Here is a 14,550-nt window from a genome sequence, read left to right as displayed (position 1 = left end):
GAGATTTTCAACTATAGAGGAATCGCTGCTATGTGTGCCACGTCAAAGCTATTTGAGCTAATTGTTTTGGACTATCCCATGCATAACTGTCATTCCTTTACAAAATTAACGTCAATTTCACATGAATTATAATAAGTTTCTAATTCGTAGGTCATCTTTAGTTCTAAATCAGATCAAATAACTCACTCGGGGTGCTTCTGACCAAGTTGCGCCATGTTGTAGTATGTATCTCGTTCTACGCAGAGAATACTGCTCGTTTAAGCTCTTCAAATCACTAATACTGCTTGTAAGCTGCTTCTACTATTCGTACGATCAATCCTCATATATTCTTGATAGGGTTTTGATCTAGTAAATAAGATGACCAGTCCAGAATCAGAAACGCAGTGTATGAAAATTTTCCTTAAATCTGATTTTATGAATTATGAATCAGGCCATGTTGTAGAAACGTTAAGCCAAAATAAATAAATATTTAGTCATTTCCGTGTGCCGCTCTTATTAACTATCCCTCGTTTCTAATTGAGGAATTCCTCAAAATTGTCCTCATTTTATTTTTGGTGAACTTGGAACATGTGAGATGCTCTGTAGTAGCGACTTTACAGTAATCTGATGAATGTCCCAAGCTGCTCTGTTGATTGTCCTTAAGGCTTTCAATCCTGGAAAATGTGGCTTCTGAAAAGTTGTCGCTAAGGAAAAGTTTTTCTCCTTATACGTGCGAAGAATTTGTCTCCAATTCCACTTCATAGGTCCGAAAAAAGCCACGTTTAAGGGCGGTGTAATAAGTGTTGAATTTGGAGAATTGCTACTAAATGAGAGTGTATTTTTGCATGTACATTGCAACTTCGTTGTATACACAGTATGTTCAATAAATAAGGGGACTTTTCATTAAAATCATGGAAGACGTAACGCCATCTGTTGAACGTTGATTACATTAGAGAGATAAAGGTCAACTTTATGTATGTCGGTTGACAGGTTAAAAAGTTACGCGCTTTTTAATGACAGTACGTTTTGTGCTTGTATCGTATAAATACAGGGATTTCCAACTTTAAATTCCGAAAGTAAATTGAAATAAAACACACTTAGAATTCGAATTTCGATGAAGCTTTTATTTCAAATTAAAGTTTGGTTTATGCCATTATGTGTGAAATACAACATCATTCAATTGTCCACCTAGGGCTTCCTCGCACACCTTGATCCGGAACAGGTAATTTTCGATGACTTTTCATATGGGGCGGTATCTCGGTCATAACTTCACGAATGTTGTCTTTCAAATGTTCAAGAGTTTACGGAGAGTTGGCATAAACACGGTCTTTCGCATAACCCCACAAAAAAAGTCTAGCGGGTTTAAATCGCATGATCTGGACGGCCAATTGGCACCACCAAAACGCGAAATTATGCGTCCCTCAAATTTCGTTCGCAATATGGCCATGTTCGGTCGTGTTGTGTGGCACGTGGCGCCGTCCTGCTGAAACCACATGTCATCCGTATCCATATCTTCAATTTGTGGCAAAAATAATCGGTTAACATGCGGACATAGCGCTCACCATTCACAGTTACCGTCTCGCCGTCCTCATTTTCAAAGAAATACGGCCCGACGACTCCACTAGACCATAATGCGCACCAAACAGTGACTTTTGGCGGATGCAATGGCCTCCCAATAATCACGTGTGGATTTTCTGAGCTCCATATACGGAAATTTTGGGTGTTCACATAGCTACCGAGCTCGAAATGTGCCTCTTCGCTGAAAAAAAATTGATGCGAAAATTCAGCATTTTGCTGCTGTTGTTCGTTCACCCAATCGACGTATGCCCGACGCATTCCATGGTCACCACGCTCTAATTTTTGTACCAGTTGGACTTTATATGGATGTAGGTGCAAGTCCAAATGCAAAATTCGCCACAATGATGTGTTTGACAAGCCCAATTGCTGAGCACGCCGTGGAATCGAAACATTCGGGTCATCCTTCACACTGGCAGCAACAGCAGCAATATTTTCGGCCGAACGCACATTACGATGATGCACAGGTTTCACAATATCCGCTACGGATCCAGTTTGTTCGAATTTACGCACTACATTAGCGATTGTGTGCTCTGTAGACCGTCCATGACGACCAAAATCCGTCCGTAATGCTCGAAAAACATTTGCCGGTTTTTCATCGTTTTTATAGTATAATTTAACAAAATTAACACGTTGTGCGATGCTAAAACGATCCATATGGTAAAATGGCAGACATTCAGCTAACGATATGACGCTTTGGTTGACAGCTATGTCAAACGGTTGTCAGCACAGGGCTGTATACTTTCGGAAACCCGAAATGGAAAACCCAACAATGGTGTTTACGCCAGTACTTCTGGCTATGCCGAATTTCACTTTCCGACGGAGAAAACATTAACCGGACAGCGTGTAATAATTTCCTTCTTCCGAATTTAAATTTGCAAAAGATAGTGAGACTTTACTCTACGATGGTTTATTAACGAATGAAGCTCTGTACATTACGTGCCCTATTTATATGATACACGCTCTAGTGAATTCTATTGTGGATGGTATCTTTGCTCGGGTTGTTCTAGAATGTTCGCTATAAACAATAGACCTTATATTATAGCAATAGAATTTTTCTATCCCTGTCTGATACCTCTAGAAAAGTCAGTTTGTTCTCTGGTGAATTGTTATTGTTTGGACATCGCTTTTGAGGTAAGTTGATTGTTTGAAATAATACCTTTGATTTCCAATTTACTTTTCAGGTAATTGTGTACCATTTGGAGCTCTTGGACAAAAACTGAGGTAAGTAACAATTCATTTGAATAACTAATCATTATTGTTTTTTTTTCAGATGAGCTGTGTTTTGTGTTTAGTTTAGTGTTTTCAAGTGTAATTATTTTGATGTGAATAAAGTGTGAAAAATTAACTTGTGTTTTTTTTTTCTTATTTGAGTTCCGCCTTGGCTCGGGCCGGAACAAATGGAACAAAGAGAAAATATTAATTTTTAAAACGTAATGTTATTAATGTTCAACAGATGGCGTTACATGTTCCATAATTTAAATAAAAAGCCACATGAGGGTTGTGTCCGAGACACGACCGCATAGTTGACGTAGGATTCTGTTAGGCTAGCAATTTTTCTCATCAGTAAAAACATGTTACTTTAATATAGAGAAAACATATTTGAAATGGAAAAAGTAATTTTCTTTTATAATTTTTACTTTCTGAGTGTTAATACTATATGTAGAGTAGAGTGCCCATGGATGTATGGGAAAAAAGTGACCCTCGAATTTTCAAGCGAACTTGATTAAAAATGTTGATTCCCACGAAAAACTACCCTGTGCAAAATATCAGCTCAATCGAACTTCCTTTACTAGTGTCGCACAGCGGTCAAAGTTTGAGTTTTTTGAAAAGCGAAAAATCACCCAAGCTCGGGGTTTTCGCATTCTTTTTTTTTTTAGTTAAAAATCGACACTTTGGGACTTGGTCGTTTTTCCGAAATACGAGTCAAAACGTATGGTTTAGGGTGCCAATGAAAATCGTCATTTCAATTTTTCATACGGGACTCCCTGCGAAATATTGATTTGCACGATAAAATACCGTCTGCAAAATATTAGCTCATACGGTACCCTAAACCATACGTTTTGCTTCGTATTCCGAAAAAAAGTCCATTTCAACCTTCAAACAAATATCAATTTCGTTAGCGCAAACATCGAATGGACTAACAACGCTTATCATGATGTAATTTTCGAACATATGGGTATTCAATTTGCCGAATTTTCCGAACTTCCTTCTGAGTTTTTCGAAAATTTTCCGATTTTTCTATATTGATTTATGAGCCGAGACAAATACAACAAAATAAAGATGACTCAACTGGACCATTCCAACTTCGGGTTTTGTGCTTAGCAACACATTCGGCCTTCCGTTTTTATTTATATAGATACGAGGGTCACTATTTATATTTCGGGAATTGGCAACACTGATGTCATGTGAGTCCATCTGACGGTTCCATCGTAAAGTTTGACATTTTTGACGATATACGTACTCAGAACATTTTGTCATACGGACGCTATTTGTTTATTTTATATTTAGTTGAAAGTTTGGTCTCGGCAAAAAAATGTAACTGAATCGTGAACATTTTCGTGCGATGATTTTTTACGACTTTCGACGTGGATTATCACAACAAGAGTGCGTCAATCAACTTAATTTGACTTTTGGCGATGAAGCTCCATCAAAAACCACTGTGTATCGCTGGTATAGTGAATCCAATCTTGGTCGTAGTTCGCTGTCCGACGAGTTTCGTGAAGGTCGTCCAAAATCGACTGTAGTGCCAGAAAACATCGATGCTGTGCACGAAATGATTCAGCAAGATCGTCATGTAACCTATTGTGAGATTGAGGCATCCCTAAGCATTAGTTCCACCAGCATATATGCGATTTTACATGAACACTTAGTTGTGCGAAAATTATGTTCACGTTGGATCCCACATGATTTGACAATCGCTCAAAAAAAAAGGCTCGTGTCGATTGGAATAAATGCTTTGAAAATTGGTTTAAGCGCTTTGTTCCTATTCCCGAAATATAAATAGTGACCCTCGTATAGAAGATAGAATATATAGGAGTGCGTGATTTCACCTGAAAATCCACTTCCACTTTCAAACAAAGATCACTTTCAATAGCGCAAAAATCGAATGAACCTACAACATATGGAAAATCAATTTTCCGAATTTTCCGATCTTCCTTCAGAGTTTTCCGAAAATTTTCCGATTTTTCTCTCCATAACATTGATCTACGGGCAGAGACGAAAACATCAAAATAAAGATGGCTCAAATCGGACGATTCCTTCTTCGGGATTCGGGCTTAGCAACACATTTGGCCTTACATTTTTATTCATATAAATTTACTCCATAAAATTTTCAAAGTATAAAAAAAGTCACAGGAGGGTTGTGTCCGAGACACGACCGCATAGTTGACGTAGGACTGCGTTAGGCTATCTGTTGATTTTAGATATGTTTGAAGAATTACATCGTTAAACTCATTGATAATGATTTGGTGGCCCTGAAAAGGGCAATTTCGTTTGGTTGTTGGGTATTGTTTGTTCACTCCACTCTGTCATACAAATGAAACACAAATTTCTTCATTATAGGAGAATTAATCAAGCAAATGAAACCAAATTACGCATATGAAGGTTTTAGGGTGCAATAAATGTTTCTATGGTAGTAAGACTCTCCATCCCCTCTCTAAGGGCTCGAGAATTAATCAAACAAATCGAGCCGAATTTGGCAGGTGGAGGTTTCAGGGGGCAATAAATGTTTCTATAGTGGTTTGACACTCCTTTCCCTCACAAAAAAGGGGAGGGTTGAATAACTCAAGCACTAATCAATCACATGGAATCAGACTTGACATATTGAGGTTTTAGGGATCGATAAACGTTTCTATGGTGGTTCGACACACCTTCCCTCTCTCTAAGGAGAAGCGATCATACAAATGAAACACAAATTTCGGCATAATTCGAGAACTATTCAAGCAAATCGAGCCTAATTTGGGATGTGAGGGTTTTTGGGTACGAAAAATGTTTCTATGATGGTATGACACTCCTCCCTCCTCTGGAATGGAGAGGAGGTCCCGTAAAAATAATACACATATTTAATCCAAACATATTCCAACCAAACATGACAATTAAAATTTTTCTAAAACCTCTAAAGAAAAAGGGGAAAATGGGAAAATTCGGAAAATTCAATTCGCATATGTTCTACAATTCCATAGTGACAAGCGTTGTTAATCCATTTGATGCTTGCGCAAACGAAATTGATCTTTGTACGAAAGTCGAAATGGATTTCAATGCGATGAAACGCTGTAGCATGATTTCAAACCCATTTCAAACCCGATCCCTAATCCATTTCAAAACTCATTCTAAATCCCATACCAAATTCCATTTTTTCCATAAGCAGTTAATTGTTTTCTAACGAATGACTCATGCGCAAGCACTTCAATGTTTACAATTTCCACAAGCATAACTGCATAACTTCGTTAATTACTTTTCTCCCACAAATATCCATCACCCATAAAAACTAGCCACATGCGCTAGCGGTATGAATGCATTCTTACATCATACCGCGCGCAGTTGATGGCAATAAACCTAAACCAAAACAGACCTAGTTCTGTTCCGATGAAATACGCGACAGTTTACAAAGTCGTAACACTTTACGATTTCCCATGAAATCGATATGCACTATGCGATATGCGCGCTTACGCGCAGTAAGCATTTTTTATTCTTTACCCCAATCACATCGAACACTGCATTCGATTGATTGGCTATTTCTCTATGACTTGGCTCCTCCCAACGAAATAAAGAAAGAAAGAACTCTACACAATTATTGTGAAAGGTTAGCTTTAGACTTTCGTGTTTAATATTAAGTTAGTTCTAGAGACACACTCCACGCGAACGGTCGCGTGGAGTTTTTAGCTATTAAAAGGCGAAGTCCTTTTCAAAGTAAATAAACGGAAGTGGTTATTTTCTAAAAGTAAAAGAAGTGTTTCAATACGAGAGCGATGACGTTATGGTAAAGGTTCGAATAGTAAAACGCACTCCTAGATCTTCTTATATCTATACAAATAAAAATGGATCGTTGAATGTGTTGATAAGAGCAAAACTCGAGAAAGGAATTGTCCGATTAGGGGCTGTCTTTATTCTATCATATTTTCTGTATCAAACATTTATTCCATGTAACGAAGAACATGTTATTCGCAGGTGGTTGAAAAATCTTGAACTTGAGAATTGTGTCTGAAAATAATCTGATATTATAATGACGAGTTTTGGTAGAAGTACTAGGAATTTTATAGTAAAATTTAATTTTAAAAGATAGATTAGAAGATCAATCAATGAACAGCTCTGCGATTGTACCCGTGAACGTGCGCTTAGTAAGAAAACGTGGATGTCATCACGAAAAAATAATTTTGGGAGGGACGAAGTTTCCCGGGTCAGCTAGTGTAATATAAGATAATCACCAATACCGAACACAATTATCAATTTTCCTCATCAGTAAAAACATGTTACATTAGTTTAGAGAAAACATATTGGAAATGCAAAAGGTAATTTTGTTTTATAATTTTTACTTTCTGAGTGTTTATTCAATCCAATGCGAATTTTAATTGAACTAACAACACCTAATACTATATGTAGAGCATATGGGAAATCACTTTTTCGAATATTTCTTCACTTTTCCAATTTATTCTCGCCGCATGAACTTTCCTTGGGTGAAAATGAACACAACAAAACAGACAGCTTCAATCGAACGACCCGTTCTGGAGCGGGAACACACATTGGTTTTTATTTATGAAAATTGAAATAAATCGTTTCATACATCAAGTCCTTTTTAACAAAACTGCTACCATATACAATTTTACAAATTCACTTGTGCTCAATTTTTCACAATACACGATCGGTCATTGATGTGAAATTTCACGAAGCAAATTAAAGTTCCAAATTTAAATTTTATTTGCTAGAATTAATTGTATCGGTCGGGGGAATTTTTATGTAGCAAGTAGGGTGCAATATAAAAATGCCCCCGATTTGCATATATTGCAATGCTGATTTCCCTCGGGCACCTTGGTTTTGATGTCTCTGTTAGGGAACACATTTCGGTGGTAACAAAAGTTCTCCCTACTTTCATGTATTTGCAATGTCGATGTCCCCCAGGCAGCTTCGTTTTGATGTCTCTGTTAGGGAACCGCCGCATGTGTCGTCGATTTCGACCAATTAGAAGTGGATATTTCCGTTAGGATAGGGGTTGAGATTTTTCAATTGTTCGATTATTTATTTCCAGACATATATTATTTTATTCATTTAAAAAAATTGTTATGGAGTGACGAAATCGATTGACGCAAAAAATTTTTCAATCAATCATGAAATGACTGAGCAATAAGCGGTTCAAATTGGACAATGTTCACGATGTGCTCGATTTTCGATTTTCAATTTGTACCCCAATATGTTCCCGAAAGACGTAATCCTACGCCAAAACGCATATGTCACGAAAAGTGGCGCTCTGCCAAATGCAATCGAGTGATTCTGTATCTAGGAGGTAGATTTGGGTGATTTGTCTCCGAATTGACAATGAAGATCAGTATTTTCTTTCAAAATCTACAGAATTCTTCGTTCGGTCACCGGGATCGAGCCTATATTCTTCTGCATCGAATATGTTTGTGGGTTTTACACACAAAATAAATGTTTTTGAACGGTTGTCTGAAATTTGGATAGCAATCTTCAGAATGTGATAATTTTCCAGCTACTGTCAGCCTCAAGGAATTATGGAATTAAGTCATTAAATAAACCAATGTTTTTTTTGCAATTGGCTCTGTATACACTTCATCATTTAGGCTTACCTAATTTCTTCCTACGTCACATCCTTCTCTAGACTCCATTAATAGGAAGCGCATAAATTTACAAACAGGCAAACATTCAACAGACGCGCCGGAACGTCTGTCTGAGTTTTATTTATGTTCACCCAAAAATTGAGTACAATTCTGTACATTCTCTCAAACAATCACCGTCGCCACCGCCTCCAGTTAGTAGTCGGTGGAAGTTTGTTTTATACGCAGACTGTTAATTAATGTTTTACTTCGCCGAAACGAAGGACCACTTCCACGTACTCTATCACAACGTGACGTCAGTCCGATACAATTAAATTATGTCGTTTTAAAAGAGGACACCCAACTCCGGGGACAACTTTATATAACAGTGTGACGGGTTCGCTCCCTCTCCCCATACAAACATCCCAAACAACAGATTCATTTGGTTTATCTCCCATTTTCAGTTTCACATCCCTTGCCCCCTTCAATGGCCCCCTTTAGTAAGGGGATAATTTTAATAATTTTATTATCTTCCGTATCATAAATCGTCAAATTAATATACATAATTTACGCTCGCGCTGCCGATGATCCCGAACATTACTGGGATGCATTAAATTTCCCCCCACCAAAACGGGAAGCCGAGCGGGGTGCTTCATAAACTTTGTCAACTTTTGGTGGAGCAGTGTTGCAGTTTCCGTCGGTCGAGCAGTCTATGCTGTCTATGCACGTTTTCCAGATTGGAGTGCCCGAATTGCACAACGTGACTCGGTATCGAATGCTGCGTTCATGGGTTTGCAAACTCGATTATAACACGAACGAACATCTCTAGTGTGGAAGCAGCTGCCGAGTTGCAGTTAACGAGTTGTGCATTAAGATTTCAAGATGCTTCACACAGGACGCAGAGGAGCGCCGGGTATCAGCGGGGATCAGCCAAAAACCGGATAATTGCAGTCATATGGCCTCGCTTAGGTGGCGTACATAAACTATCTAACCTCTTACTAGGGGGGGACTCCCGACAGTGCCCGGGAGTGCTGTTCTTTCCAGGCTCTCTTGCGACAAGAGCATGCACAGTAGCAGTGCGCGTTAAATGTTTAATCATCAGTGGATCGACTTTATAACATAACGACGCAAAAAAAATACAAAACATTACGGAAGATGTTCTATCCGTCACTGCATGTTTACAAAGTTCAAACATCCACACACACACATTGTTCGAAGCACAGCAAATTGTTTGGGAAATCTTGGAACGCTGCGCTCTCGGCGAGACACCACACCCACCCATCATCGTCATCGTCGTGTGTCATGTCGACAGCATTCACTGCGGATGCTGCGATGGGAATCTCGGTGCGTTGAAAACGGCGAGCGTCGTGTCTATTAATAGACGTTTGATTTGGGACGGGGGAAATTAATTCAGCAGGTGGTTTTATGTTGCCCGCACACAAGACCGACCGGCGGCATTTTTTCGGGAGAGATTGAATACTTTGACAGCTCCGAACGGTGTTTAGCTCGATAATGAGAAGATAATTCCTATAAATCGTCTGATAGACAGCGATTGCTTGCCGAGACAGACCGATTGACGAGAAGAAGTTGTGTTCCTGCTTCACACGTTGTGAAGAGGTGTAGTATTTTTCGTAATGTACGGGAATGCGTGTTTCGAAAGGTGGAGTCGTCGATTTTTTATAGCACTCGCTTTTGTAGATTATCATCCGAGATACGGGGATGGCAGATTTTAGGCCCAAAGCGAAACTGGTACATTCATAACCGTTGCACTTCCTACACAAACATCTACGACAACACGGTATCAGTGGATGATTTTTCTGAACAATTTGAATACATGTTATTCTTCTAATCATGTCACGCCTCGAAATTACGCAGGTGAAAAAAATTTTTCTTTGCCGATAAAATCCCGCTGCGTATTTGGTCGAACGATAAGCACTGACGTTGCCAATCACCTATGTCATGGAGCCACAAATCCAAAACTTCTGTATCCGTATATCATTGAGAGTGATAATTGACATATGAAACTATTGTGAGAACGAACGGTAAGAATCTGATTTCACACCCAGTGCATGTTGTAACCCGTGACGGTCGGGTATGAATGAATGGGGGAGTTGCTAGTGAACGGCTTAAGCGCCACTCCCGAAGGAGGCCGTTCACCACTGTTTCGGTGCCCAGCTGAGACTCTGCCAAAGGGCAGGTTTTTTCCTTTGAACCCCCAAACACAGAAATGTTTCAGGTTCGACCGTCCCAAGCACTTTGGGAAACGAACTGATTGCTGTGGCAATTGTTGCTAGCAACAATCGACCTCAGATCGACAAAATAGATCCCACTTTTGCCTGTGTTATCATCACCGGTATAGTCTCAAACAATGCACGTTTTCCCTTCACGTTTGGGAAACCAGAACCAACAAAAATCATCAACCGGAAAAAATCAACGAGGAGAGCAAGACTTGCTAATCGTGGTCCCTTCACAAAACCAGTTTTAGAATTCTCATCAAAACAAATAAACTGAATTTGCAAATACTCCAAAGAAAAGGTCTCTATTGATTTCCAATTTTCATTACAGTTCCATAAATTTCGTTACATTTTATTTACACGTTTTAATGAATCTATTTCCCCTATCACTCTAACATTTCCCTCAATTTTCTTTATTCTCTCTTTCTACCTAAACTCCACTACCCTATTCTTCAGTTGGCTCGTTAAACTTTCCTACTAAAGACTTCACTTCTCTCATCATCATATCTTTATCCTCACAATCACATAATTTCTCGGGTGTTTTTCATTCAAATAACCGTGCTTGTTCCGTGATCATTCATAATCTCCCCTCTCTTTCCATCCCTATTTTCGGCAACAGTAAATTTTATTCATCGTGTCACTTCTTCATGTGTTCCCCCATAGGGAGGCGGTGGGGGTGTGCTTATTCGCTCAACTTAATTTAGCCATTCAAACCAAATAATCGCAACCAGCGGAAAAATTAGCGTCGCTGGGACCTAGGATTTTTGTATATTTGTTTCGATTCGTGAAATTCATTACGTACGTGGAAATTTAATTGGTTTGTTCGAATATGATCATATATGTTGTTAACTTGGGATTCGAACCGGGTACCCTTAACATGGGGGACCGGTCGACCAACTCGCTCGGCTACGATCGCTACTTGTATGCTTTCACGACCGTACCGGCTGAAATATCGTCATGCGCATGGAATAATAGTTTTTGTGTTACTCACGACCTTTTGAGTGCGATGTCCTAATTTTGATTGCGATGCTGCTTATGTTGCTTAGATCAGCGGGCCACCTCCCGCTTGTCGATGGTTATTTGATCGCTTGGATTAGCGGGTCTCCCCTCGTTTAAGCCAATCTTCGATGCTCCTGATGCTTGGTTCAGCGGGACTTCCTCCGCTTGAGTCGGTCGTTGATATTAAGGCTGCTGGGACCAGCGCTTAAACCGGTCGTCGTAGTTGCTCAATCCCTGCCAGCGCTTCGCGCTCTTCAGCTTGTGGTTGGCTGGCTCCTTCTCGCTGCACCGTGGGGTCTGGAGCGGCTCTAACTTCAAAACGGTGTTTCGGGAATTTGTTGCTTTCGATTTGACCACGCAAAGCACGATATTTCCTTCCTGTCTCTAGTTTTTGAGCCACTATATAAAAAAAAACTATCTTAACTTTTACACCGAGGCTCTTGGCGATGTCCGCCGGGTCCAGCCTCTTCCACGATCCAGGATAAAGTGACCGAGAAGAATTTCAAAAATCCTCAGATCACCCAGGCGCGAAATAAGTTTTGTCTCCGCTATGTAATTGCCACAAAAGTGCGCAAGTAAATAACATTTCTAAGAGTCGATTATCGCGGGCAACAATTGCCTCAATCATTAAGGCCATCCACCTTTAATCCCAAGTTCCTGATCTTGTCGGACCCTCCGTCCAACCCATATTTGGGCACAAAGCACCTGCTCTTTTGCAGAGTTTCAAACCCGAAACAGGAACAGCTCTTTCACTCCCCCTTTGGGTGAGGATGCAGCTCAACGTTCCCACAAAAGACATGTTCCAAAACAAAGAAGAAAATACTGAGTGCCGCGTCGCTAGAATGGAATGATTTTTGTCATCCCAGTTCTATCGACGTCTGAGCACTCAGTGGAACCCTACAAATGCCTCTTGTGGATAGTTGCAAAAATGATTTCCGAAGCAGTTCCAAAGCTTTGCAGAATCAAGGGGCCGGCATATCTGAATTTGTGTACCATGCTACAATGTGATACAGCAATTTAAAGGTATTTATTTTGAGATTGGATAAAAAACTAAGTTCACATGAGTAAGCTACGATTGGTGAATTCTCGATTGCTTTATAAATTTTAAATTGGAACATCAGACCAGACCAAGTTATCCGCAGTTAGCAACATTTGGAAAAAGAATTTTGAAACAGTGAATACAAAAATGATTTCCGTTTAAATCACAATAAAGGTTATCCCTCGAAGATGGTATTCCCCATTTTTAGAGGGAATGTCCTCTAAACATAAACAAACTCAACGGATCATGCGAATCCCCAATGAATTATTTTATGATGCGCCATTTGAATATTCACAACCGAGCTAACTAGTACTTTGTATATACCAAGCAATTAAGATAGACGTGTTCTGTATTTTGTGAACATTATTTACATAGGCTTACCAACAACTGATGCTGGAAATTTAGAAGCGAACTATGGGAATCTACATCATCGTATGCAATTGAAATTAATTGCATACGATGATTTTTAAATTTTTTTTAAATTTTTTCATACAAAATAGAAGTCATGCAGAAAATTTTAAAAATGGGCCCAAGATGGTAAAACTATTTTTGACGAACTTTGTGGAACATCGAATTTTTAGGAATTTTCGAAACTTCGAATTTTAGTATGTTAACAATCATTTTTAGCCACAAATTATGAATCCTGATGTGATTTAAATCAAAAAAGGTTATTATCAATCTCCTTCTAAATGTAGCCATTCTCGAAATATTTAAAAAAATATTTCTAATTTATTGTCTTTTTTATAGTAAATAATCCCTTTTAATATGTTTGTCGTTTTATGCCGTCATGTTCATGAAATTTTATGAATTTGCTTATAATTTCCAACAACTTTTCCAAATACATCATCATGGTTCATTTTTTGACTCAAGCGTAACTTTTGAAAAGGGCGTATCGATTTGAGTAAGAGAAATCTTCGATAATTTATATCTAAAAAAATATGAGTCGTACCGAAATAGTTTGTTAGAGAGAGTTATAGAGTATTGTTGGCTTAATTTGAAAAAATATACACCGAGAAGAAAAATTAGTACTCTTTTTTTTTATTTACAAAATAAAATTTTAATTTGCGTTACCAAAAAATATGTATTTTTTTATATTCTTCTCATTTTTTTCATATAAAATAGCAGTCATGTAGAAAATTTAAAAAATGGGCCCAAGATGGTAAAACTATTTTTGACGAAATTTGTGGAACATCGAAAAAAATATTGAACTTGCAATAAGAAAATGGATTTGCAATAAGAAAATGGATTTTACTTCCATATCTATTAAATGTAATTGTTTTTTATTGTAGTCATGAATAATTAAATAAAATAAAATGAATAAATTTGAACTAAAGTGCGTTATATTATTTTTATGTTGCTCATAACATATCTCGATATCAGAGATACATTTATTTTTTTCATTTTTGATATATGTTTTTTTAAAGTTACCGATGGTTCGAGAAAACTAATGTTCCCCCTTTTTTCCACTACAAAAATTTATCGATATATCAAATTGAAGCTTATGAGTTAGTTTTCTTTGAAAAAATTTGGATTTTCGTTTTTGTAATTATTGATTGAGTTTTTTATATTAATCCGTTTATTTTTACAGGCTCATATTAATTGAGTTAGTTTTTCATAGTTTTCTCGGTCATAGATTGAGGGAGAGAGAGAGAGAAAGAGAGAGAAAGAGAAGAATAAAGGAAGCCAAAAGGAAGTGAGAAGGAAGTGAGAAACTGTGCAGAAATAAAATAAAAACTCATCAGAATCCAACAAAAACGAATCCAGCAGCGCTTTCGAAAGCAACAAAGTTATGATCCACCTCCACCAACGCCAATGACAACACTAACGGTTCCTTCCAGAACCACCATAATTTTCATAAAGAGTTTATTTTTCCGAGCAACTAATACAATTTCCGGGTAGATTACTTTACGCACACATTGAATCATCATTTTAAAATTTCATAATAATGAAAACAATA

General features: G+C 38.2%; 1 protein-coding gene across 12 annotated transcripts in view; it reads left to right on the top strand.

Moving 5' to 3' along the window:
- Positions 1-14,550, top strand: part of LOC129770678 (collagen alpha-1(XVIII) chain) — a 742,307-nt gene that overhangs the window by 245,619 nt on the left and 482,138 nt on the right. The gene's annotated exons all lie outside the window — the stretch shown is intronic.

The sequence above is a fragment of the Toxorhynchites rutilus genome, chromosome 2 (assembly GCF_029784135.1).
Source record: "Toxorhynchites rutilus septentrionalis strain SRP chromosome 2, ASM2978413v1, whole genome shotgun sequence".
Taxonomy (NCBI): Eukaryota; Metazoa; Arthropoda; class Insecta; order Diptera; family Culicidae; genus Toxorhynchites; species Toxorhynchites rutilus.
Note: the sequence above shows the minus strand (reverse complement) of the source record. Positions and strands in the feature narration are given on the sequence as shown.